The sequence below is a fragment of the Pseudophryne corroboree genome, chromosome 11 (genome assembly GCF_028390025.1).
Source record: "Pseudophryne corroboree isolate aPseCor3 chromosome 11, aPseCor3.hap2, whole genome shotgun sequence".
Classification (NCBI taxonomy): Eukaryota; Metazoa; Chordata; class Amphibia; order Anura; family Myobatrachidae; genus Pseudophryne; species Pseudophryne corroboree.
Window position 1 is genome coordinate 259,126,582 of NC_086454.1, and position 23,136 is coordinate 259,149,717.

General features: G+C 47.9%; 1 protein-coding gene across 2 annotated transcripts in view; it reads right to left on the reverse strand.

Moving 5' to 3' along the window:
- LOC134969417 (receptor-interacting serine/threonine-protein kinase 2-like) overlaps positions 1–14,879 on the reverse strand; it is a 144,655-nt gene extending 129,776 nt beyond the window's left edge. For both annotated transcript variants that reach the window (XM_063945360.1, XM_063945361.1), the window contains exon 1: positions 14,702–14,879. The gene's annotated coding sequence lies outside the window, so the exon portion shown is untranslated. The remainder of the gene's footprint in view (positions 1–14,701) is intronic.
- Positions 14,880–23,136: the final 8,257 nt, after the last annotated feature.

Below are 23,136 nucleotides of genomic sequence, written 5' to 3' on the forward strand. Positions count from 1 at the left end.
TCCCTGTCTAGGGTGTCAATATTTTCTGACAGGGAATCTGACCACGCAGCGGCAGCACTGCACATCCATGCTGACGCAATAGCAGGTCTAAGTATAATGCCTGAGTGTGTATATACAGACTTCAGGATAGCCTCCTGCTTTCTATCAGCAGGTTCCTTGAGGGCGGCCGTATCCGGAGACGGTAGTGCCACCTTTTTAGACAAACGTGTGAGCGCTTTATCCACCCTAGGTGGTGTCTCCCAACGTGACCTATCCTCTGGCGGGAAAGGGAACGCCATTAGTAACTTCTTAGAGATTACCAATCTTTTATCAGGGAAAGCCCACGCTTCTTCACACACTTCATTTAATTCTTCTGATGGGGGAAAGACTACGGGTAGTTTTTTCTCCCCAAACATAATACCCTTTTTAGTGGTACCTGGGTTTATATCAGAAATTTGTAACACCTCTTTCATTGCTTCAATCATGCAACGAATGGCCTTAGTGGACATTAGACTAGACTCATCGTTGTGGACACTGGTGTCAGTATCCGTGTCGACATCCGCGTCTGCCATCTGAGGTAGCGGGCGTTTTAGAGCCCCCGAAGGCCTTTGAGACACCTGGACAGGCACGAGCTGAGAAGCCGGCTGTCCCGCATTTGGCATGTCGTCAAATTTTTTTGTGTAAGGAGTCGACGCGTGCACGCAATTCCTTCCATAAGTCCATCCACTCAGGTGTCTGCCCCGCAGGGGGTGACATCCCTTCTATATGCATCTGCTCCGCCTCCACATCATTATCCTCATCAAACATGTCGACACAGCCGTACCGACACACCGCACACACACAGGGAATGCTCTAACAGAGGACAGGACCCACAAAAGCCCTTTGGGGAGACAGAGTGAGAGTATGCCAGCACACACCAGAGCGCTATATAATGCAGGGACTAACTGAATTATGTCCCCTATAGCTGCTGTTATATATACTGCGCCTAAATTTAGTGCCCCCCCTCTCTTTTTTACCCTTTTCTGTAGTGTAGACTGCAGGGGAGAGCCAGGGAGCTTCCTTCCAGCGGAGCTGTGAGGGAGAAATGGCGCCAGTGTGCTGAAGGAGATAGTCTGCGAAAAAGGGGCGGAGCTATTCTCCCGCTTTTTTCTGGATTCTGGCAGGGGTAATTATCACATATATAGCCTCTGGGGCTATATATTGTGGTATTTTTGCCAGCCAAGGTCTTTTTATTGCTGCTCAGGGCGCTCCCCCCTAGCGCCCTGCACCCTCAGTGACCGGAGTGTGAAGTGTGTATGAGGAGCAATGGCGCACAGCTGCAGTGCTGTGCGCTACCTTGGTGAAGACTGATGTCTTCTGCCGCCGATTTTCCGGACCTCTTCTTACTTCTGGCTCTGTAAGGGGGACGGCGGCGCGGCTCCGGGACCGAACACCAAGGCCAGTTCCATGCGGTCGGTCCCTCTGGAGCTAATGGTGTCCAGTAGCCTAAGAAGCCCAAGCTAGCTGCAAGCAGGTAGGTTCGCTTCTTCTCCCCTTAGTCCCTCGCTGCAGTGAGCCTGTTGCCAGCAGGTCTCACTGTAAAATAAAAAACCTAAATATATACTTTCTTTCTAGAAGCTCAGGAGAGCCCCTAGTGTGCATCCAACCTCGGCCGGGCACAAAATCTAACTGAGGCTTGGAGGAGGGTCATAGTGGGAGGAGCCAGTGCACACCAGGTGACCTAAAAGCTTTCTTTAGTTGTGCCCAGTCTCCTGCGGAGCCGCTATTCCCCATGGTCCTTTCGGAGTTCCCAGCATCCACTAGGACGTCAGAGAAAACCCATAAAAAAACTCATGTCGACCTTTTAACCTGTCGAACTAGAACGTCGACCTAGACACCCTGTCGACCTAGTTACTGTCGACCAATAGTGGTCGACCTAGTTACTGTCGACCTTCCATACCACACCCCTCTGTAACTGGACCCCAGCTGTGCATGCTCTGCATTTCACCCTCACTTTGTGTTCTGTAACCAGGCCCCAGCTCTGCACCCTTATTCTGTGCTCTGTAACCGGAATCTAGTTCTGCTCTGCAACCTCACACTGTGTTCTGTAACTGAGCCCCAGTTCTGCACGTCACCCTCACAGTGCTCTGTAAACGGGCCCCATCTCTGTACCATCACTCTGTGCCCTTAACCAGGCCCTAGATCTACACCCTTACTATGTAACAGATTAATATATATCACTACATCCCCTCCCCCCCGTTTGTCCCAACCTCTGTCTGAGTCTCTAGTCTCTTCTCTCCATATCTGTCTGTGACCACCTTTGTATTAGTCTTTCTGTAACCAACCTGTATGTGATGTGTACCTGTCTCTCTGTCCCCCTGTGAGCTTCTCTGTGTCTCCCCTTTCTGTGTTGGTCTCCCATTGTCTCCCCATCCCCACTATTATTTTTTCTCCCGTCCACTTCCATAATCCACTGTCCACTTGCCACACCTTCACTAGACGGGATCAGTGCTAAATACCGCTGGACGGGATCCCGGCGAAATCCCGACGCCGGAATCCCGACCACACAATTCCGACAGGGGTGGCGAGCGGAACGCAGCCCCTTGTGGGCACGGTGTCTCGCTACGCTCAGCACACTCATTTATTCACCCTCTGTGGGTGTCGTGGACATCCACGGAGGGAGAATACGTCGGGATTCCGGCGTCGGGATTTCAACCGCCGGGGTTACGGCCGGGGGATCTTGACCGCATCCCCACTAGACTCCTGCTCACAAAATTTCTATTAAGCAACAATGTTTCGCCTTGTGTTCGCCTTCCTTAATTTGTGTTTCAGATGTGTATTTATTTGAATAAAAATGTAAGAGCTTCTAAGAACAGTTTGCAAGGGGCTGCATTTTTTTACTTGTCCTGGGTATCATCACCGTTAGTTACGTCTCTGCAATAAACCTACGGTAACAATATCATTTTGGACTATGGGAAGAAACAGAAGTACTCAGAAGAAAACCACAATCTTGTAGTCATGAGTTCAATTCCTGACCAGGTTATGTGGCTTAACTTCAACAATCCAAAAAATATACTGGTAGGTTAACTGGCTTCTGCCTAAAATGTGCTCAGTGTTTTTCTTGCCAACTTTTGCTGTCTCTGCTACAGGAGAAGACCGGAGAGGAGACGCTACTGCACACTTTGGGGGGCGGAGCTGGACTCTCCTTTCATTAGGCCCTGCCCCAAACACAGAAAAAGGCAGCGATTTGTGTCATTGAGTACCACCCCCTCCTTACCTTGCTGCAATTCCAGTGATAATCTCCCCATCCTGCCCGCTTCACTAGGAAGCATGTAGGATGCGGAAGATACGTCTACTTCCCCTGGTGGAGTGGGGAACTACAGTACCCGAAAAATCAGGAGCCTCCCACAACTTCTGGGAGAGTAGACAACCATGCCCAGTGTATATGTAAGTGACTTAGGGGGTCATTCCGAGTTGATTGCTCGCTAGCAACTTTTTGCTGTGCTGCAATCAGATAGTCGCTGCCTATGGGGGAGTATATTTTCGCTTTGCAAGTGTACGAACGCTTTTGCAGCCGACGGCACAAAAAAGTTTGTTGCAGTTTCTGAGTAGCGCTGGACTTACTCAGCCTCTGCGATTACTTCAGACTTTTTGGTCCCGGCATTGACGTCAGACGCCCGCACTGCAAACGCTTGGACACGCCTGCATTTTTCCAAACACTCCCAGAAAACGGTCAGTTGGCACCCACAAGAGCCCTCTTTCTGTCACTCACCTTGCGATCGGCTGTGCGAATGGATTCTTCATTAAATCCATTGCCCAGCACGATCCTCTTTGTACCCGTACGACGCGCATGCGCAGTTTTGCTGAGTTTTAACCTGATCGCAGCGCTGCAAAAAGTTGCTAGCGAGCGATCAACTTGGAATGACCCCCTTAGGCTCCATTGGGGAACAGACTTACTGTATATGGATGACCAATAGTCTCTGTACAGCACAGCATAATATAATTAGTGATGTGCATCGGAAATTTTTCGGGTTTTGTGTTTTGGATTTGGTTCCGCGGCCGTGTTTTGGATTCGGACGCGTTTTGGCAAAACCTCCCTGAAAATTTTTTGTCGGATTCGGGTGTGTTTTGGATTCGGGTGTTTTTTTACAAAAAACCCTCAAAACCAGCTTAAATCATAGAATTTGGGGGTCATTTTGATCCCATAGTGTTATTAACCTCAATAACCATAATTTCCACTCATTTTCAGGCTATTCTGAACACCTCACACCTCACAATATTATTTTTAGTCCTAAAATTTGCACCGAGGTCGCTGGATGGCTAAGCTAAGCGACACAAGTGGCCGACACAAACACCTGGCCCATCTAGGAGTGGCACTGCAGTGTCAGGCAGGATGGCACTTCAAAAAATAAGATTTTACTTACCGATAAATCTATTTCTCGTAGTCCGTAGTGGATGCTGGGACTCCGTCAGGACCATGGGGAATAGCGGCTCCGCAGGAGACAGGGCACAAAATTTAAAAGTTTGACCACTAGGTGGTGTGTACTGGCTCCTCCCCCTATGACCCTCCTCCAAGCCTCAGTTAGGATACTGTGCCCGGACGAGCGTACACAATAAGGAAGGATTTTGAATCCCGGGTAAGACTCAAACCAGCCACACCAATCACACCGTACAACTTGTGATCTGAACCCAGTTAACAGTATGATAACGTAGGAGCCTCTGAAAAGATGGCTCACAACAATAAACAACCCGATTTTTTTGTAACAATAACTATGTACAAGTATTGCAGACAATCCGCACTTGGGATGGGCGCCCAGCATCCACTACGGACTACGAGAAATAGATTTATCGGTAAGTAAAATCTTATTTTCTCTGACGTCCTAGTGGATGCTGGGACTCCGTCAGGACCATGGGGATTATACCAAAGCTCCCAAACGGGCGGGAGAGTGCGGATGACTCTGCAGCACCGAATGAGAGAACTCCAGGTCCTCCTTAGCCAGGGTATCAAATTTGTAGAATTTTACAAACGTGTTCTCCCCTGACCACGTAGCTGCTCGGCAGAGTTGTAAAATGCCGAGACCCCTCGGGCAGCCGCCCAAGATGAGCCCACCTTCCTTGTGGAGTGGGCCTTGACAGATTTAGGCTGTGGCAAGCCTGCCACAGAATGTGCCAGTTGAATTGTGCTACAAATCCAACGAGCAATCGTCTGCTTAGAAGCAGGAGCACCCAGCTTGTTGGGTGCATATAGTATAAACAGCGAGTCAGATTTTCTGACTCCAGCCGTCCTTGAAATATATATTTTCAATGCTCTGACAACGTCCAGCAACTTGGAATCCTCCAAATCGCTAGTAGCCGCAGGCACCACAATAGGCTGGTTCAGGTGAAACGCTGATACCACCTTAGGCAGAAAATGAGGACGCGTCCTCAATTCTGCCCTGTCCGAATGGAAAATCAGATATGGGCTTTTATATGATAAAGCTGCCAATTCTGACACTCTCCTGGCTGAAGCCAGAGCCAGTAGCATGGTTACTTTCCATGTAAGATATTTCAAATCTACCGATTTGAGTGGCTCAAACCAATGGGATTTGAGAAAATCCAAAACTACATTGAGATCCCACGGTGCCACTGGGGGCACAACCGGGGGCTGTATATGTAGTACTCCTTTTACAAAAGTCTGAACTTCAGGAACTGAAGCCAATTCTTTCTGGAAGAATATCGACAGGGCCGAAATTTGAACCTTAATGGACCCTAATTTGAGGCCCATAGATAATCCTGTTTGCAGGAAATGTAGGAATCGACCCAGTTGAAATTCCTCTGTCGGGGCCTTCCTGGCCTCACACCATGCAACATATTTTCTCCAAATGCGGTGATAATGTTGTGCAGTCACCTCCTTCCTGGCTTTGACCAGGGTAGGGATGACCTCTTCCGGAATGCCTTTTTCCCTTAGGATCCGGCGTTCAACCGTCATGCCGTCAAATGCAGCCGCGGTAAGTCTTGGAATAGACACGGTCCCTGCTGAAGCAGGTCCCTTCTTAGAGGTAGAGGCCACGGATCTTCCGTGAGCATCTCCTGAAGTTCCGGGTACCAAGTCCTTCTTGGCCAGTCCGGAGCCACGAGTATCGTTCTTACTCCCCTTTACCGTATAATTCTCAGTACCTTGGGTATGAGAGGCAGAGGAGGGAACACATACACTGACTGGTACACCCATGGTGTTACCAGAGCGTCCACAGCTATTGCCTGAGGGTCTCTTGACCTGGCGCAATACCTGTCCAGTTTTTTGTTGAGGCGGGACGCCATCATGTCCACCATTGGTCTTTCCCAATGGACCACAATCATGTGGAAGACTTCTGGATGAAGTCCCCACTCTCCCGGGTGAAGATCGTGTCTGCTGAGGAAGTCTGCTTCCCAGTTGTCCACTCCCGGAATGAACACTGCTGACAGTGCTATCACATGATTTTCCGCCCAGCGAAGAATCCTTGCAGCTTCTGCCATTGCCCTCCTGCTTCTTGTGCCGCCCTGTCTGTTTACGTGGGCGACTGCCGTGATGTTGTCCGACTGGATCAACACCGGCTGACCCTGAAGCAGAGGTTTTGCCAGGCTTAGAGCATTGTAGATTGCTCTTAGCTCCAGTATATTTATGTGAAGAGACGTTTCCAGGCTTGACCACACGCCCTGGAAGTTTCTTCCTCGTGTGACCGCTCCCCAGCCTCTCAGGCTGGCATCCGTGGTCACTAGGACCCAGTTCTGTATGCCGAATCTGCGGCCCTCTAACAGATGAGTACTCTGCAACCACCATAGCAGAGAGACCCTTGTCCTTGTCGACAATTTTATCCGCTGATGCATCTGCAGATGCGATCCGGACCATTTGTCTAGCAGATCCCACTGAAAAATTCGTGCATGGAATCTGCCGAATGGAATCGCTTCGTAAGAAGCCACCATTTTTCCCAGGACTCTTGTGCATTGATGCACAGACACTGTCCCTGGTTTTAGGAGGTTCCTGACTAGTTCGGATAACTCCCTGGCTTTCTCCTCCGGAAGAAATACCTTTTTCTGAACAGTGTCCAGAATCATCCCTAGGAACAGCAGACGTGTCGTCGGGATCAGTTGGGATTTTGGAAAATTCAGAATCCACCCGTGCTGTTGGAGCACTACTTGAGTTAGTGCTACTCCGACCTCCAGCTGTTCTCTGGATCTTGCCCTTATCAGGAGATCGTCCAAGTAAGGGATAATTAATACGCCTTCTCTTCGAAGAAGGATCATCATTTCGGCCATTACCTTGGTAAAGACCCCGGGTGCCGTGGACAATCCAAACGGCAGCGTCTGAAACTGATAATGACAGTTTTGTACCACGAACCTGAGGTACCCTTGGTGTGAAGGGCAAATTGGGACATGAAGGTAAGCATCCTTGATGTCCAAGGACACCATAAAATCCCCCTCTTCCAGATTCGCTATCACTGCTCTGAGTGACTCCATCTTGAACTTGAATTTTTGTATGTACAGGTTCAGAGATTTCAGATTTAGAATAGGTCTTACCGAGCCGTCAGGCTTCGGTACCACAAATAGCGTGGAGTAATACCCCTTTCCCTGTTGTAGAAGGGGTACCTTGACTATCACCTGCTGAGAATACAGCTTGTGAATGGCTTCCAATACCGTCGCCCTGTCGGAGGGAGACGTTGGCAAAGCAGACTTTAGGAACCGGCGAGGGGGAGACTTCTCGAATTCCAACCTGTAACCCTGAGATACTACCTGCAGGATCCAGGGGTCCACCTGCGAGTGAGCCCACTGTGCGCTGAAATTCTTGAGGCGACCCCCCACCGCCCCTGAGTCCGCTTGTAAGGTCCCAGCGTCATGCTGAGGCCTTTGCAGAAGCCGGGGAGGACTTCTGCTCCTGGGAAGGGGCTGCTTGGTGCAGTCTCTTACCCTTTCCTTTGCCTCGGGGCAAATATGAATGTCCTTTTGCTCGCTTGTTCTTATAGGAACGAAAGGACTGCGGCTGAAAAGACTGCGGCTTTTTCTGTTGGGAGGGGACTTGAGGTAAAAAGGTGGACTTCCCGGCTGTTGCCGTGGCTACCAAATCCGATAGACCGACCCCAACTAATTCCTCTCCTTTATACGGCAATACTTCCATATGCCGTTTGGAATCCGCATCGCCTGACCACTGTCGTGTCCATAGACTTCTTCTGGCAGATATGGACATCGCACTTACTCTTGATGCCAGAGTGCAGATATCTCTCTGTGCATCTCGCATATAAAGGAACGCATCCTTTAATTGCTCTATAGTCAATAAAATACTGTCCCTATCCAGGGTATCAATATTTTCAGTCAGGGAATCCGACCAAGCCACCCCAGCACTGCACATCCAGGCTGAGGCGATTGCTGGTCGCAGTATAACACCAGTATGTGTGTATATACTTTTTAGAGTATTTTCCAGCCTCCTATCAGCTGGATCCTTGAGGGCGGCCGTATCAGGAGACGGTAACGCCACTTGTTTGGATAAACGTGTGAGCGCCTTGTCCACCCTAGGGGGTGTTTCCCAGCGCGCCCTAACCTCTGGCGGGAAAGGGTATAATGCCAATAACTTCTTTGAAATTAGCAGTTTTTTATCAGGGGTAACCCACGCTTCATCACACACGTCATTCAATTCCTCTGATTCAGGAAAAACTACAGGTAGTTTTTTCAGACCCCACATAATACCCCTTTTTGTGGTACTTGCAGTATCAGAGATATGCAAAGCCTCCTTCATTGCCGTGATCATATAACGTGTGGCCCTACTGGAAAATACGTTTGTTTCTTCACCGTCGACACTGGATTCAGTGTCAGTGTCTGGGTCTGTGTCGACCGACTGAGGTAAAGGGCGTTTTACAGCCCCTGACGGTGTCTGAGACGCCTGGACAGGTACTAACTGGTTTGCCGGCCGTCTCATGTCGTCAACCGACTTTTGTAGCGTGCTGACACTATCCCGTAATTCCATAAACAAAGCCATCCATTCTGGTGTCGACTCCCTAGGGGGTGACATCACCATTACAGGCAATTGCTCCGCCTCCACGCCAACATCGTCCTCATACATGTCGACACACACGTACCGACACACAGCAGACACACAGGGAATGCTCTGATAGAAGACAGGACCCCACTAGCCCTTTGGGGAGACAGAGGGAGAGTTTGCCAGCACACACCCAAGCGCTATAAATATATATAGGGACAACCTTAATAAGTGTGTTCCCTTTATAGCAGCTCAAATATTATAAATATCGCCAATAAGTGCCCCCCCTCTCTGTTTTTACCCTGTTTCTGTAGTGCAGTGCAGGAGAGAGTCCTGGGAGCCTTCCTCGCAGCGGAGCTGGGCAGGAAAATGGCGCTGTGTGCTGAGGAGAATAGGCCCCGCCCCCTTTTCGGCGGGCTTCTTCTCCCGGTTTTTTTGGAACCTGGCAGGGGTTAAATACATCCATATAGCCCCAGGGGCTATATGTGATATGTTTTAGCCAGAATAGGTATATTACATTGCTGCCCAGGGCGCCCCCCCCAGCGCCCTGCACCCTCAGTGACCGCTGGTGTGAAGTGTGCGGAGAGCAATGGCGCACAGCTGCAGTGCTGTGCGCTACCTCATGAAGACTGAGACGTCTTCTGCCGCCGGTTTCTGGACCTCTTCTCTATTCGGCATCTGCAAGGGGGTCGGCGGCGCGGCTCCGGTGACCCATCCAGGCTGTACCTGTGATCGTCCCTCTGCAGCTAGTGTCCAGTAGCCTAAGAAGCAAATCCATCCTGCACGCAGGTGAGTTCACTTCTTCTCCCCTAAGTCCCTCGTTGCAGTGAGCCTGTTGCCAGCAGGACTCACTGAAAATAAAAAACCTAACAAACTTTTTCTAAGCAGCTCTTTAGGAGAGCCACCTAGATTGCACCCTGCTCGGACGGGCACAAAAACCTAACTGAGGCTTGGAGGAGGGTCATAGGGGGAGGAGCCAGTACACACCACCTAGTGGTCAAACTTTTAAATTTTGTGCCCTGTCTCCTGCGGAGCCGCTATTCCCCATGGTCCTGACGGAGTCCCAGCATCCACTAGGACGTCAGAGAAAAATAGTCCCCAAACAGCACAAGATGCAAAGAAAAAAAGAGGCGCAATGAGGTAGCTGTGTGACTAAGCTAAGCGACCTAAGTGGCCGACACAAACACCTGGCCCATCTAGGAGTGGCACTGTAGTGTCAGGCAGGATGGCACTTCAAAAAAATAGTCCCCAAACAGCACATGATGCAAAGAAAAAAAGAGGCGCACCAAGGTCGCTGTGTGACTAAGCTAAGCGACACAAGTGGCCGACACAAACACCTGGCCCATCTAGGAGTGGCACTGCAGTTTTCTAGCGAGAGGATGAGTGCTTCCATCCTCATGTGAAGCTGAACCACTAGCCATGAACATAGGCCAGGGCCTCAGCCGTTCCTTGCCACTCCGTGTCGTAAATGGCATATTGGCAAGTTTACGCTTCTCCTCAGACGCTTTTAATTTTGATTTTTGGGTCATTTTACTGAACTTTTTTTGGGGGGGATTTTACATGCTCTCTACTATGACATTGGGCATTGGCCTTGGCAGACGACGTTGATGGCATTTCATCGTCTCGGCCATGACTAGTGGCAGCAGCTTCAGCACGAGGTGGAAGTGGATCGTGATCTTTCCCTATTTTACCCTCCACATTTTTGTTCTCCATTTTTTAATGTGTGGAATTATATGCCAGTATCAATAGCAATGGCCTACTACTATAACAACTGAAATGCACCACAGGTATGGATGGATAGTATACTTGACGACACAGAGGTAGGTAGAGCAGTGGCCTTCCATACCGTACTGCTATATATACTGGTGGTCACTGGTCAGCAAAACTCTGCACTGTACTCCTCCTATATAATACAGCTGCTCCCCAGTCCCCACAATTAAGCAGTGTGAGCACAGATATATGCAGCACACTGAGCACAGATATGGAGTGTTTTTCAGGCAGACAACGTATACTGGTGGCAGGGCCGGCTCTAGGCATGTTCGAATAGAGCGGCCGCGCAGGGCGCCACCCTTAATGGGCGCCACGCGCTGGCGCCGCCATATTCGATGCTGGAGCCGGCCCTGTGTGTGTGCTGCTGCAGCATTTGGCGGTCGCGCTGTGTATGCGCGCTGCGCGGCGCCGGTATCTAACGTCAGACGCCGGCGCCGCGCATAGCCCGCCTGCACAAGTGGCCGCCCGCCAGCCCGGACCCAGGCTCAGGCTCAGGCTCACTCGCCCGGCCTCCCGCCCGCCCGCCAGCGCTCCCACACAGGCGGACAGCAGTACTCCTCCCCAGCGCCGCAGGTATTTTTTTTTTTGGGGGGGGGGGGGGGAGATCCGCACTGTGGGGGCATTTCTGGCACACGGGGCATTTTTGGTTATGTGGGGGCATTTCTGGCACTGTAGGGGCATTTCTGGCTCTGTGGGGGGCATTTCTGGCACTGTGGGGGCATTTCTGGCACTGTGGGGGCATTGCATATCTGGCTCTGTGGGGGCATATTTGGCACTGTGGGGGCATATCAGGCACTGTGGGGACATATCTGGCCCTGTGGGGGCATATCAGGCACTGTGGGGACATATCTGGCACTGTGGGGGCATTTCTGGCACTGTGGGGGCATTTATCTGGCACTGTGGGGGCATTTATCTGGCACTGTGGGGGCATTTATCTGGCACTGTGGGGGCATTTCTGGCACTGTGGGGGCATTTCTGGCACTGTAGGGGCATTTATCTGGCTCTGTGGGGGCATTTATCTGGCTCTGTGGGGGCATTTATCTGGCTCTGTGGGGGCATTTATCTGGCACTGTGGGGGCATTTCTGGCACTGTAGGGGCATTTATCTGGCTCTGTGGGGGCATTTATCTGGCTCTGTGGGGGCATTTATCTGGCTCTGTGGGGGCATTTATCTGGCACTGTGGGGGCATTTCTGGCACTGTGGGGGCATTTCTGGCACTGTGGGGGCATATCAGGCACTGTGGGGGCATATCAGGCACTGTGGGGACATATCAGGCACTGTGGGGGCATATCTGGCACTGTGGGGGCATATCTGGCACTGTGGGGGCATATCTGGCACTGTGGGGGCATATCTGGCTCTGTGGGGGCATTTATCTGGCTCTGTGGGGGCATTTATCTGGCTCTGTGGGGGCATTTATCTGGCACTGTGGGGGCATTTATCTGGCACCGTGGGGGCATTTCTGGCACCGTGGGGGCATATCTGGCACCGTGGGGGCATATCTGGCACTGTGGGGGCATATCTGGCACTGTGGGGGCATATCTGGCACTGTGGGGGCATTTATCTGGCACTGTGGGGGCATTTATCTGGCACTGTGGGGGCATATCTGGCACTGTGGGGACATTTATCTGGCTCTGTGGGGGCATTTATCTGGCTCTGTGGGGGCATTTATCTGGCACTGTGGGGGCATTTATCTGGCACCGTGGGGGCATTTCTGGCACCGTGGGGGCATATCTGGCACCGTGGGGGCATATCTGGCACTGTGGGGGCATATCTGGCACTGTGGGGGCATATCTGGCACTGTGGGGGCATTTATCTGGCACTGTGGGGGCATTTATCTGGCACTGTGGGGGCATATCTGGCACTGTGGGGACATTTATCTGGCTCTGTGGGGGCATTTATCTGGCTCTGTGGGGGCATTTATCTGGCACTGTGGGGGCATATCTGGCACTGTGGGGGCATATCTGGCACTGTGGGGGCATATCTGGCACTGTGGGGGCATTTATCTGGCTCTGTGGGGGCATTTATGTATCAGGCACCGTGGGGGCATTTATGTATCAGGCACCGTGGGGGCATTTATGTATCAGGCACCGTGGGGGCATTTATGTATCATGCACCGTGGGGGCATTTATGTATCATGCACCGTGGGGGCATTTATGTATCAGGCACCGTGGGGACATTTATGTATCTGGCACCGTGGGGGCATTTATGTATCAGGCACCGTGGGGGCATTTATGTATCAGGCACCGTGGGGGCATTTATGTATCAGGCACCGTGGGGACATTTATGTATCTGGCACCGTGGGGGCATTTATGTATCAGGCACCGTGGGGGCATTTATGTATCAGGCACCGTGGGGGCATTTATGTATCAGGCACCGTGGGGGCATTTATGTATCTGGCACCGTGGGGGCATTTCTTGCACTGTGGGGGCATTTCTTGCACTGTGGGGGCATTTCTTGCACTGTGGGGGCATATCTTGCACTGTGGGGGCATATCTTGCACTGTGAGGGCATTAATGTATGTGGCACTGTGGGGGCATATCTGCGCTGTGGGGGCATTTATCCATCTGGAACTGTGTGGCCATTTATGTAGCTGGCACTGCTGGGGGGCATGTCACGTGTAGCTGGCACTGCTGGGGGGCATGTCATGTGTAGCTGGCACTGCTGGGGGGCATATCATGTAGTGTTCCCGCTAGGCGTCTGTGGCTGGGCAGTGTGTCTCAGTGCTCTACCTGGCGCAATGTGTCTAACGTGCTCTTATAGGAGGTTCTACCTGGTGCAATGTGTATTAGCTGCACTACTGTGTGGTGTAATGTGAATTGCCACTATAATGTGGCTACGCACCTTCCCCACGAAGTAACTCCCCTAAATTTTTGCTGCGCGCCTTCGGCTCGCACTGCCCATACTTTAGCGTGTGGAAATGGGAACAACAAGCATTACAGTATGTACATCATTTTGCCCACCTAACTTAAAAATGTGCCCTCCCTGTGATCAGCAACCTGCCCTAAAAAGTGAACACTAGCACGTGTAGCTGGCACTGCTGGAGGGCATGTCATGTGTAGCTGGCACTGCTGGGGGACGAGACCACGCCCACTTTTCAAGAGGCCACGCCCACTTTTCCAGGAGCGCGCGCGCCTTCGGCGCGCGCATGGGGGGGCACCGGCGTGTCATCACGGCAGCAGTCACACTTTATGGCAGCCTGAACTTGCACAAAAGTGCTCGCTGCCCCATAGGGCTGAAAGCAATTATTAGCAGATTCGGGCAGAAATCAGGCCGTGAGGGGTGCGTGTTCAGGTGCCGTTGCCAGAGTTGAAACACTGCGGCAATGGCAACTCGCAACCTTTGCACATAATTGGATTAAGTCCCTGGTTTTAATAACCATATTATATATATATATATATATATATATATATATATACACACATATAAATGTAGCAGACCCATGTGTGCTTTAGTTTCAGTTTCGGTTTCAGATCTGGATTTCTCTAAAATTGATAAAAACAGCTAAAATCATGTAATTTGGACATGTTTAATCAGTACGTCCAGGGAATACAGCCAGAGACCCCTCAAATCATTAAAAACATGAACAAAATTGTCCGAGAAATATAAATGTACTTTCCTCCACCTAAAACGAAGCATTGGGTCAGCAGTTAAATATATATCATATACAAACGTTCAGAAAAAAAAATACACACTGTAAGGGGTTAAGAATTTAGCTAACCTAATAATATCTTACATATGCACAATATATTTTCTAGAGAAATGGTCACTGACCGAATGTTCGAGCCATGAACCATTGTATTTCCAGAACATAAATATATAAAACGTAAGACACTAACGCCACATACACAGGAGCTAAATGCTGTGGTTTTACCTGCTAAGCTGTACAATTAACTGTAACTGATTGAAGTGTAGAAAGTGGAAGTAGCTTATGGCTGTAAAGAGAGGATATTATTAAATCCTGCTTTACTGAAGCATAATGCAATTACTTACTGTCAAGGGTGTTCCTTCCAAGCAGCAGATGCAGCAAAGGGACTCCGATCCTCTTGTGACTAATATAGGGATAATAATTTCTCTGCTCATTAATTGAAATAGCTGTGCAATTGTGTCCTACATTACTACTAGCTAGCAGCAGTAGCACCTAGCAGAAGGCAGAGCGGATAGACACGACAGCTGAGATCCTGAGAGAGACACAGAGGCACAGAGACTACTGAAAGTAAACACACCCACTGCACTGCCTGCAAAATTCCCCTAACACGTTATTCTGTGTATTAAAGCCACAGTGTCTTATATGTGAACACATAAACAGTGACCACAGGCGGGTCAGTTACTCCTAAGCCAATGCTGCATTGCTGCTAACAATTATTTACATCAATAAAATGTTGTGGTTTGTTTAGCACACCACAACATTAATAGATACAGTAATTACCGTCACCAGAAATAGTAGGGGGATTGTGAAAAACTGGAACGGTCTGGAGTCCGACTATCTGCAACAAACTCTGCCATTCTAGAGCTTGTAGCATACTTGCCTACCTGACCCTCTCCATGAGGGAGAAAATGCTCTGTTCCTGGACTTTCCTGGTAATGTATGATTGCCATCACCTGTGGTGAGCTAGTTAAGTGATAAGAAAGGTGTTTCACCACAGGTGATGGCAATCATACATTACCAGGAAAGTCCAGGAACAGAGCATTTTCTCCCTCATGGAGAGGGTCAGGTAGGCAAGTATGCCTTGTAGTGCTCGTCCATGTTCATCCGGGGTCCCATAGGGTTGCCACATCATGCATCATCGATTCCTGGAGATCCGCAATCCCCAATCCCAAACACCCCCTCCCCGACACCAAGCAATGTTCATGTAAATAATATGATGTACCATATTTATAAATTAGTACATATATATTTTATTAGAAATACACCAAATTTTGAAAAAAACAACTTTCATATAGACAGAAAGTCCAGAGCAGTTTGGTACGCACCTTTTTTAAAATTTGTATTCTACTTCTTAAAGCTATATTTATCATTTGAACACACAGACGTTAATATGTCTGGCTTTGAACAAACAAACGCTGTCTGTCTGTCTGCCGCGCTGAGCAACACTGTGCACTACTAGTTTCGCACTAGCCTAAAAATGCCTTTTCAAAAGTAGGTAAGTATGATCTAAGTAGATTATTTAAATGTACTCACCTAGGCTAGTGTGGCACTAGTAGTGCACAGTGTCGCTGAGCGCGGCAGACAGACAGCATTTGTTTGTTCAAAGCCAGACATATTAAAGTCTGTGCGTTCAAATTATAAATAAAGCTTTAAGAAGTAGAATACAAATTTAAAAAATGGTGCGTACCAAACTGTTCTTGACTCTTTGTCTATATGAAGGTATTTTTTAAAAAATTTGGTGTATTTCTAATAAAATACATATTTACTATTTTATAAATATAGTACATCATTTTATTTACATGAACATTGCTTGGTGTCGGGGGAGGGGTTGGAATTGGGGGGGGGGGGGGGAGTCTCCAGGAATCGATGATGAGGTGGCAACCCTAGGTCCCATCCAGGGGAGGGGGTGGTGTCTCTGACAGCTGTCCCACAGGGATTCAGGGAGGGAGAGATTACAGCCTCCCCCTATGGTCCGGCTTTAATCTCTCCCTCCCCAACTCCCCAGTGACAGCTGTCACAGGCACCCTCCCCCCCAGACAGGACACCCCCCAGATGGCGACGAGCACTACAAGCTCCAGAATTTTAGAGTTAGTTTCAGATAGTCGGTCCGACATTCCGAGTTCTGGACCGTTGCAGTTTTTAACTAATCCCAGTAATTGCGGAATGCACATTAGGGGCGGTATTCAAATGATATATCATGCCCAATCTCCTTTCTAAAGTGATCCCCGCATATTGCGCATATAGTAATCAGATTTAGTTACATAAAGGATTAGGGCATCTCGCTACCCCAGGAGTAATGAGCTGAAATAATGATACCACGCCAGTCAGCAGAAACAGAACGAGTGTGGAAGGGGTGAAAAAGGATTAAATACCGCCCCTAGGTATGGCCATTGCAAGATTGCCGTGGAATGGTTGCATGTAGATGGTTACCATCTGTAACATGCGCAAAGTTGCTGTGCTGAGGACACTGCTCCTGGGTGTCCGCCACTGCATTGAAGTATGGCACCATCGGATGAGCATCGGAGAGAGCCATGCAATCAGGGCCGGTTCTAAGAGTTGTGGCGCCCCGGGCAAAATATGGGGGCGTGGCTTCAATTGGGGGCGTGGTCACGACGCTGCAAGAAAATAAATAAATAAATAAAAAGAATATTTACCATCCCCGTTCCTGATCCAGACCCCCTCCGTCGGCGGCACCGCTCTTCTCCCCTCTCTCTTCTCTTCGATCTATGGGAGAGACGTTATTACGTCTCTCCCATAGAACAGCATAGACACTAGAGGTCAATTATGACCCCTAGTGTCTGTGCCACTATGCTGTGCGGTGCGCGATGACGTCATCGCACATCGCACAGCAAAGGTCCTCTACACGAAGGGAAACTAGACAGTAGCGTCTAGTTTCCCTTCATGGAGAGGACCTTTGCTGTGCGGTGCGCGATGACATCATCGCGCACCGCACAACTAAGGTCCTCTCAATGAAGGGAAACTAGAGGCTACGCGTCTGGTTCCCTTCAAAGCGGGGGGGGCACAGCAGGGCACTGCGGGGGGCACAGTGGCGGATCTTGCCCTGGTGCGGCGCCCTACGGATGGCGCCGGCGCCCTCCGGAAGGCGGCGCCCCGGGCAAAAGTACCGCTTGCCCGTGGCAAGAACCGCCACTGCATGCAATGGTTGCCAACCTTCGCAATCTCGGCACCGAATGCCAAAAACATTTCCATTGAGCCAGGACCATTGTCATTGCCAACCATTGGCTCCCGTTTTTTAAAAATAACACAGTCGAATAATTTGCACTCACTATCACCAAAGTTCATGTATACAATATGTCAGATGGGAGAGTCCCTGTACAGCAGGCTTTCCCAACCACGGTCCTCAAGGCACACCAACAGTGCAGGTTTTAGTGATATCCAGGCTTCAGCACAGGTGACTTAATTAGTAGCTCAGTTATTTTGATTTAACCATCTGTGCTGCAGCCTGGATATCACTAAAACCTGCACTGTTAGTGTGCCTTGAGTACCGTGGTTGAGAATGCCTGCTGTACAGGATGCTAAGAAGAATATGTGAGATTTTCGATTCTGACGTATTGTATACATGAACTTTGGTGACAGTGAGCATGAATTATTTGACTGTGTTATTTATTTCTAAAAATTGCTTAATTTCTAACTTGGGTGACATATACACAGTTGTTTTTTGTAGCTCCTAGTGTGCGCAGTGATAGATACCTTCTCTGTGTTTATTGCACTGGCTCCCGATGTCCGTTGCCAATGCACATGACAGTGTATTATTATAATCTCATACATCTCCCAACTGATTTTGGGGGTACAGTCTGATCTGAGGGTGTTGCCCCACCACCCCACTTTTAATGTGCAGAATTTCCACTTTTGTCTGTTCTACCACACGTTAATTTACGCTTATTTGTATGTTATCATACTTATTTATAGTTTTATACCCATGGGTTTGTTATGCATAATCTACAGCTTTTATGATTATTATTTTTTTTATAGAAATATCAACAGAAGCACATTGAGGCAAGCTAATGTCAAATTACCAACTTAAATGTGTACAGTATACAATGTTCTTGTTTCATTTTTAAGAAAGAATGGATGTGTCGTGTGAGACTGCAGTTAAAGCATACTTGCCTACTCTCCCGAACAGCCGGGAGGCTCCCAAAAGTTGGGTGGTGCTCCTGGCTCTCCCGCACCCCCATCCAGCCACTCCCACCCCCTCCCACGGTAATCCACTTAATCATGTTATTGTTGCCCTGCCTCCTGCTATACAATGTCTCTGTACTGTATAGCTGGGGGCGGAGCCACAATGACGTGATCGTGCCACCATGACCCCTGCACAGCCCACCTTTGCCACCGCCATACCTCCTCAAGCACTTATGCAGCACACTGCTGTTTATTGATAGCGGGCGAAGCCATTTCAAAGACATATCGGAGTATTTGTCATATAGACCTTTTTTCTATCACCACAAATCTAGGTCATAGGGATTTTTTTTGTTAGAGCTGATTTATTTAATTACATTTTTTTTAAATAGCAGGAGCAGCTAAGCGATTCTCACTTCCCTGAGTATACAGCCAATGCAAGTTTGTTAAATCAAAAACAAGTAAAACACAGAAACATAAATAAATAGAAATATAAGGGGGGTATCCAATTAGGTGCGATTCGTTTTTTTGTGGATCGAAACAACCGGATATCGCAATTAATGACCGATGGTCATTATCGCGGTATCCAATTAGGGTCCATTTTGATCGGCCGAAAATGGACCTGCGATCGCGCAAAAAAACATGGGATCGGGGATAAATCCCTGATCCCATGAGTTACTGCGGCTCCTGCAGGCTCCGTATCGCGGATTATGCTCCAGGTGTCTGAGGTATCTGGGGAGGAACGTGGGGCTAATAGAATAGTCCCTGGTGATACAATTACCCATGGACATTAACTGCGGGTAATTGGATACCCCCCTAAGTATAGAATATTAGGAATAAATATGTATTTATTTATTTATTTATTTACTAATGGAAAAAATGCTTTCTTTTAGTAATAAACATTTTTCCTACATCAATCCTTGCTATTACCAGTGACATTGATCATTGATCAGAGGGCACAGGTACTACCAGCAATAACATATCTGCCTTATATAATACAATTCATGTTATGATAACTTCCAAAATGATCTGCTGTTTTTATCACCAGTCACCACACTGATTATTAGGGAAATGAAACTATTTTTCCCTTTATTGTTTGTTTTCTGAGTCAGATATGTCTGACTGCCAACTTCCTTCTGGCTGGACATATAAGTTATACTTGCCTACTTTTGTAAAAGCATTTCTGAGAAACTGTGAAAGTAAGACCTATCAGCGCGGGTGTGTACTGCTACATCTGAGAGGCGCGCCATAAAAATGATTGACAACCAAATGTGAATGAGCCTCAAAGTTAGTAAGATCTACTTGTTGAAGAAAAGACACTGATAGTTTGCAGGATTTGTTTGTGTATTGTGTTTTACAAGAGGTTCCATATACAGTAAGTCGCCACAAGAAACCTTATTTAAAATGCATGTAGCTAGCTATAGGGATCATTATCAGGGCTGCCAAGAGAAATCCTGGGCCCCGGAACAACAACTTCCTGGGGCCCCGTGCCCCCACTGGATGGGGTGTGACCACAGCATGCTGAGGGCATGGCCATTCCTCTGTGGGGGCATGTCTACCACCAGGGCCGGTGCAATGTTTCTCAGCAACCTAGGCAAAACTTCAGCAATCACCCCCCGCCACCCCCTCCCCCCCTCTACACCCTGCAGCGTGTTGGGAAATGGATCACGGCACTTAGGATGCCGGTGGTCAGAAGAACGACAGCAGCATCCTGATGCTCAGAATCCCAACACCTCGTGGGAAAGTATGCTAACCCTCACCCCTCCCCTCCCTGCAGCCTAACTCTCCCTTCCCACAGTCTAACTTTAACCCCCCTCCCCCTGCAACCTAACCCTCCCCTCCTGAAACCTAACCCTCCCCCTGGTGCCGGAGTATAAGAGACTGAGCGACCTAGGGTTATAGGACACCCTGCTCCCCAGTCCAGGCCGCCTGTCTCTGTATGAAATTTTTAAAAAAATAATAATTATCTCCTAAACGGCAGGGAAGAAGGGGTGCTCGGTGCTGATGGTGTGGGAGCTTCCTTTTTAATGGCAAATATATATTGATTCAAGCTTTTTCACATTAACTAAGATATTTACTGCTCCTCACTTCTTTAGGTTCGTGTTTCCTTAGAAGCTTCACAGATATGTTATAAGCAACATTGTATTTCAAAGCATGAATTACTCATTGTTATAACGCCAGATGTGTACCAAGGCCAGTCAAGCATATCGCCAAAAGTTCTGAACACAGGGGAGGATTTTGACCTGTCCTGACCTCCAGAAAGGATGTTCCGGGAAAGCTGATAATCGCAAAGCAACAAATATATTTTAATTGCAATTTATAATATATTTTGACAAATGACGTGTTTCAATTTTCAAGACATACATGGTGTATTTTGATTGGCTAAATGTATTGGCACACATGAATCCTTTGTTCTTTTGCTATAAAATAAACCTTATATGGCCCCTAAGACAGATCAACTATGAACTGCTTAGGTTACACAATGATCCTGTGTCATCTATTCATTCACTGATCTCCAACCGGTTGCTAAGGGGAACAGCATTCTGACTGATGACTGAAGAGAGTTCATAATCAGACCTGAATAGGTTAACCTACCCTATCATTTGGGAGCATCGTCCGGGGTATTCCAGCATCTCCTCCACTGGCAATAAATCCTCTGATCTTTCAGGAACCGCTGATAACAAAAAAAAACGTAAGTGAGATTTATTGTGTAGATTTCTACCTGCTCACTTGAACTCAGCGCTTCCTGTGTAAATCAAGGGGAGAGTCCAGTCGGGAAGGTCAGAGGATATCTTAAAGAGCCCAGCGTCAGTCAGAAGAAATTTTTTTTTAAGGTACCATACATGTATGTTATATTGTTGAATTGTGTTATATTGTTGAATTATGTTATATTGTTGAATTGTGGGTAAATAATTTCAGATAATTTGTCACAAGTGCACAGGGGGAATTAATCAAGTATGCAGAAAACTTTTAAATTGTGCAAGTACTAATGCATGTTTATTAAGAAAATAGAGCCGTTTTATAAAGGTGGCGCATGGCCAAGATATGTTCTAATGCTGATAACCAGTTTGAATTGATAAATAACCAAAGAGGTATATGCAAATCTTGTACCTGTGTTGTTGTGTTAAGAAAATACAAAGGGTCTGTAGCACCAAGATTGCTGGCAATTACAAGCACTGCAGTCTCATTTGGTTATGTGGAAAATGATGATGAATTTTATTGTACAAAAGGGTGTCATTTTAAAAAGAGAATTGTTGGAACATTACATTAAGAATGATTGATTTAACATCATAACCTATTGGCCTAGGAACCACATAATTCCAGGTCTAAGACCCATGTGCCGTGCAGTCTCAAACAGCTGCCGTGCACGCAGATAACAGATATAGGATTTACTGTCATCTTTGTTTTTGTATCCTTGCACTGTTATATGTACTCTGTCAATATGCTTTTGAAAAGGTGGGGGGGAGTCGGGTTGTCTGCTGAATAATGAAACTAGATTCTCCTACACACACTGATAGGTATTTCTCACATCCAAGCATTCCCGGTGTTAGCTGTTACTTTCTGAAGAGAAACAAGCATTAAACTACAACAGGGATACTGATACAAGCAGGAGTCCATATAGGCAGGGGGATAGACCCTTGGAGTAACTTAACAATAATATTAGGGACGCATCTCAGTGATCCAGAAGAAATAATCTATTATGCAGGTCTCACTTGGGGAGCAGTACTAACAAATTCTCCACCAACACAGGGAGGAAGGGGCAACACTACAACCCCAGTCATTTGTCCACAGACGGATTGAAGAAGCTCTTTTAGAGATTCTTTAACAGGAGATTTTAATTCCCTCATAAGGAGTTATTAAAATACCACATCAGGATGGGTTCAAACCCGTGGATATTGTTAATAACAGGGAGGGTAATGAATCTCTGAAAGGAATTTCAAAAGAGCAGGCTTCCCGTCAGAGGGGACACTTGACCTAGATAGAGATTCTTTAAAAGGAGATTTTAATTCCCTCATAAGGAGTTACTAAAATACCACATCAGGATGGGTTCAAACCCGTGGATATTGTTAATAACAAGGAGGGAAGAAAAAGCTTTAAAAGGAGATTTTAAGTCCCTCAAAAGGAGTTACTAAAATACCACATCAGGAGGGGTTCCGCGCACGTTCACCCAGGCATGGGAGCGCGGTCTGTAAAGATGTCAGGGCCCGACAAACCCGTGGATATTGTTAGTGACAAGGAGGGCAGAAAATCTCTGAAAGGAATTTCAAAAGAGCAGGCTTCCCGTCAGAAGGGACACTTGACCTAGAGAAATGGGAAAAATTTGCCTCCTGTAACAAAAGTTGGATAATTAAGCATAATAGTAGAGATCAAGCATCCATCTGGATCACTGTAGCAAAAGAATTAGGAGCAGAGAATAGAAGAAGAGATGAGGAAAATTATTTCCCCATTGTACCAGAGTACTCAATAGCACCACAACCAGCGTTAAACTCACTGCCTGTAATTGCAGCAACAGCACCTGCACACTATACCCCACCCCTATACCCAGACATGTATGCACACCAAGGTACCCCTAGTATGAACAGAATGCAATTACCTACAAGCTCACTAACAGTGAAATTAAAAAGATACGAGAAAGGAAAAG